The following is a 5,259-nucleotide window of genomic DNA, read 5'->3' on the forward strand; positions in this document are numbered from 1 at the left end:
CGGCGACCCTATGGGACAGGGTAGAACTGTCCGTGTGGGTCTCTGAGATGGTTCAAGGCAGCGGAGAGCCTCTTCTGGGGAGCAGGCACAAGCTTCTTGCTTACTAAGAATCGGGGGAGCAAATCAGAGAGGGCCTCCCAGTTCTCTGGACATCCACACCCAGCATGTTTGCCGCTGAGCGATACAGAACGTTAAAACATTCTGAAGAGACGGTGGGGGCAGGACTCATCGTCCAATTGGACCACGTGCAGGGAAGTGAGGTTACAACCACTCAACTCAGCAGCTTCTATGGATGCAGGTCTGAGAGCTGGAGCACCTCCTTTGAGGAACACCCCACTCTCGCTCTCCGTTTCGGAGTCCCCCTCCATTAACGTGAACTCACGGCCTCCCAAGGTCCCTATCTCAGCTCTCAAGAGTTGCTATGGTCAATTTGATGCCTCAGCAATCGTTTAGGAAGAGCCGAATGGTCCAGGCAGACCTTTCTGACAAGCTAAGCTAAATTCCTGCTTGGTTTTCAGAAGACTTCAGGGACTCTGAGAGCCCTGGCAGAGCTGTGGAGTAAGTGCTAGACTGCCGACTGCAAATCAGTGGTTCAAACCCACCTGCCGCTCCGAGGGAGGACATTGAGGCTGCGTGTTCCCCCAGAGATTTATAGTCTATTTCACCAAGCATGACGTCCAAACAGCCAGCATACATATGAAGAAATAAGTGCTCGCCATGACCAGCCACCTGGGAGATGGAAATCAAAACAACAATGAGAGCTCACCTTACACTGATGATCCAGCCAAGTACCCCCCACCCCCCACACACACCCCAGAACCTGACAAATGCTGGAGGTTGGTGGGACTGCCAATGTACAGTGCCAGGAAGTGGTATGGTGCCACCTCAAACACCTGGGAGTACAAGTGCCATAGGAGCCAGCAATCCCCCGGCTGGGTCTCCAGAAGTGAGAGTCATAACACAAACAGATGTCTGCACACCCACGGTCGCGGCACTGTTCACAATAGCAAGAAGACCGAAGGAACCTAAACGTGGTCAGACAAAGAAACCCTGGTGCGTCCACACAGTGGAATACTATGCGTCAGTGGGAAACGAGCCCAGGAAGCACCTCATGACATGGATGGGTCCGGAGAACATGGTGCTAAGTGAAATCGGCCAATCACAAAAGGACAACCATTATAGGTGACCGTTGCTAGAAGGGCAAATAAAACAAGGTGAAAAGACCAAGGGAGCCCACTTTGGAGATTACCAAGGGGTGGGGGGAGGCCGGGGAGGCCAGTGATGGGTGGTCACTTGGAGGACATGGAAGACAGGCCATCCCATAAGGAGGAGAGGAAAAATCCAAGAGCAGGGAAGGGTAAACTATTGAGGGAGAAGGGGGCTGGTTTGATCAGTAGTTGAAACTGTTGAATACAATGCTGATGGTTTGACATGGAAGCTCCCACTTAAATTACAATAACATTTTGTTTAAAAAAAGAAGAAAGAAAAGATTTACAGCCTGGGAAATCCTATGCCGGCTTGTAGTGACCCTGTAGTAAACACTGTGAGTTGGTATAGACTGGATGGTGCAGTGGGTTTCAAGGACTATCTCTGGTTTAAGATTTAAAGGCTGTCTGGTAATGTCGTCGGGCATCCATCCAACCTCCATGGCTCCAGAAAGTCTGGAGTTGATACGAATTTGAAATTTTATTGTGCGTTTTCTCCCCTTTGCCAACAACTAGTTGGTAATCGTTGTCCCATTTTTGGGACCCGCAGCTGGTGGCACTTGGACAGGGTGAGGCGCCCCTGTCCCACCTCTGTGACGCATCTCTTCCTTCTGTCTTCCTACGTTTTCTCGTCATCATCTCTGTCACCAACTGTCTTACCCCATCTTATCGCCCCACTTCTGTGGGCTCTCACGGATGTCACTGCATAACATTTTGTATGACACTTTCGACATGTACCCTCTCCCCTTCATCGCTGTGTTCTGGAGCACTCAGTCTTATGCGAGCCTCGCACGCTCCCAGCCTCTGCGTTTGGGGAGCTCACAGCGCCGGAGTTTGCAGGGTTTGGCACTACCCTCTGAGAGGTGACACGGGACCACTTTGTTTCTCTCTCTGGATCCAGCTCCCTTCCTGCGCTTCAGATCCCTTCCTGCCCAACCCCACTCGGCATCCTCCTCTGAGCTCATTGTGCCCTGAGCCTGGGGTCTCTTCCATCAACAGGCCGCTCACGACCCCAGGTAATCAAGCTGATGGCAGAGCGGAGGAACGTCTCTCCTTGCCTGCAGATTAATCTTGCGTGTGTGCATGCGTGTGTGTGTGTGTGTGTGTGTGTGTGTGTGCGTGCAAGCCCCAAGCCTCTGACACACTCTGCTCTGACCTGCAAAAGGAGCCAGGAAGCCAGCTCTTTCAGGCAGCTGAGGGGTTCCGTCCTGTCTTGGGGCTGGGGAGCCATGTCCAGCCTTTCCCCACTCTTGCCAATCCTTGAATTCTCAGAAGCAGATCCTATCTGGCAGGGTGGGAGGTGGGTGGCCCCCAGCCTGACCACCCTCCCCACCTGCCGCCCCTGCTCTTTGCCTCCTCTTCTGCTCCCAGGGCCCAAATTGTCGTCACTTTCCCGGTGAAGTGTCTGGTCATCTTCAGAAGCAATTGCCAGGGAATATGCAGCTGCTGCCTCCTCGGCCGCTGCTCCCTCCCCAGGGCTAACGGCACTGTCAGCCCTCTGGGTGGTGGGGTGGACAGAGGGCATGCTCATGGCCATCGGAAGCTAGTTCATGGAAGGGGGGGTGGCTTTCTCTCTCTCCTCTCCTCTTCCGAAGCCCGGCGGCATCTCGTTTCATCCCCTGCTGTATCCAGGGGAAAGCCCTCCCCACCTTGATGCCCACCAGTGGGCCTCCGTCGCCCGTGGGAGCAGCCTGAGCCCCGCAGCCCCCCTCCCGCTCCCCCGCCAGTCCAGTATCTTCCAGGTGCTGCAGGGCCACAAGCTACACCGGACTCGCCGCACGTGGAGCGGGGTTGGCAGCTCACCTGGCACCGGCTCTAGCTCCGCCTCAGCCCTGTCTCTGAGGGGCGCTCTGGTTCTTTGCTCTGTGGACTGTCTCCCAGCTGCAGGGCTCGGCAGGACACTGAAGCTGCGATCCTCCCACTCCGTGTTAGAGCTTACGCGCTGAGCACTGGGTTTGTGGATGGCTACGGTGGGCAGTGGGCGCCCTCAATCTGTTGTGAGCCTCCGCAGCGATTCAAGCCTTCATCAAGGTCCTGACCACTGACCACACTGACCAGGGGGTGTGGAGGCAGAGTGTGTTTGCAGCGACTCCTCTGCTGGGCTAGTGGGCTATGGATTGAGTTGTCGCCTCAGAAGAAAGACGAGGCTCCCGTAAAGATTTAGCGTAAAGATTTAGCGTGAAGATTTAAAGCTCAGTCTCAGAAGTCCAGTCTCAGTTCTCCCCTGTCCTCACTGCCAATGAGTCAAGGCTGACTTCTATAGCACCCGAGGGGCTGGTGGTTTTGAACTGCTGGCCACCAGGGATCCTCCGTCCTTATTCCGACCTGATTCATGGCAGCGAATGTCCCTTGTCCCCACACACCGCCGGGCGAGGGGCAGTCTGACCCTCAGGAACCTTGTGGGTTTGCCCAAGACCTTAGGTCATAGAATCGCATGGTCATGAGTCCCATCCTTACCAAGATGGTCAGAGGGGCCCAGAAGCAATTCTGTGAATGTTTCTGATCATCAATAGTATCTGTACCCCAATCACAGTCCTGTCCCACTTCCGTAGCTCCGCCCACGAGCAGGCTGAATTGACCCCCCACCCCAAGCAGTCATGGCTCTGTGCCACGTCCTATTGGCGTTGCCACGGGGCCGTGACTCCTTTGGATCCCATTCTGCCCTGTGCTGGTTTTCTCGTAGCCAGATGGCTTGGTTTTTGTCTTTGTCCTGTTAAGACTCAGTCAAAACTCACTGCCAACACGCAAGGGAGCCCTGGTGGCGTCCCGGGTTATGCGCTGGGCCACTAACCACAAGGCCAGCAGCTTGGGCGCAGCGGAAGCTCTGTCAGGGGAAGAGGAGGCTCCCGGCCCCCACAAGGGTTTTGTAATCACGGTGATGACAGCGTTTTGGTTTTGCTCTGGCCACTAAGTTGCTTCCAACTCAGAGCGGCCAGTTTGCCCAGGACCAGACAGCACCATCTTCCTCCTGCACAGCCCCTGGTCCGCTAGAAACACTCACTCAAGGGGTCCCTAGAAACGATGTCCCATTGGGCCTGGCTTTTTCTCCCCAGACCAATTCTTTGCTGCCATCTCCTCCCACATAGCAACCTGGCCTCCCTCCCCAGCCAACACCCCTCGGGTACGCGGAGGAAGCCCACAGGTGAGCGCTCCATTTCCACAGCGGTGGTGGACCCGTGCAGGCCATTTTGTGTGCCCAGGCATGTGTAGGTCATGCCCCCTCTTTCCCCTCGGGGAGGGCCTGCTAGCCAGGCTCACCTCAGCACAGCTGTGCAGGCTGGTCCCGGGGCGCATCCCAACCCGGCCCAGCACTAAGGGGAGTGGGCTGCGGGAGGACTGGTGGTCTAGATACTTTGGAGCCCTCGCACCCAGTCCCTGTAGGCTGGTGACCTTTTCAGAGATGGGGCTCAAATCCAATAGGTGACACCCCCACCCCCACCAAAGGCGCATATATTTAGTGGCAAAAAGCTAGGTCACGGCTCTTGTTTAGTTTAGCGTTGGTTCTTTTAAGTCTTTGCTAATCCCAGGGATCAAGGGGTGATCAGTTCTCTCTGCCATCCCCTCTCTCCCCGCATCCTTGGCTCCAGCTATCCTCTGTGAGCTGCTGCATCATCAAAGGACATTATTCATGGTGGACCTTTGCAGAAGTCTTGCTTCCCGGGTGCCTGAGCTTGGGGGCAGGGATGCACCGGTGTGTGTGTGTGTGGAGGGGGGTGGTGTTGAGGAAGAGATAGTCCTCAGCCCTCACCTAACTGCTCCCCAACACACCCCTCCTGCTGGCAGGCACCTCCCTTCATCTCTCACCTGCAGCTTCCTTCTCTGAGTGGGAGTTGGGGAAGGAGAGCGGGTGGGATCCCAGTAGGAACAGCACGTGGGCTTCTGAAGGCTGAACTAACCAAACTCTTTGTATGTAAAGGACTTCCCCCTCTTTGCCCCCACTAAGCCTCCCAACCCTGAGTCCTGGCTCCTACCCGCTGCTTATGATTAGCTGGGTAATGGAGAGCTTTTAAGGAGGCCCCATCGACTTCTCAAATAATAAAGTGGCCTTGAGACC

The sequence above is a fragment of the Echinops telfairi genome, unplaced genomic scaffold, assembly GCF_000313985.2.
Source record: "Echinops telfairi isolate 266 unplaced genomic scaffold, ASM31398v2 ScPeMD7_2;HRSCAF=8, whole genome shotgun sequence".
Classification (NCBI taxonomy): Eukaryota; Metazoa; Chordata; class Mammalia; order Afrosoricida; family Tenrecidae; genus Echinops; species Echinops telfairi.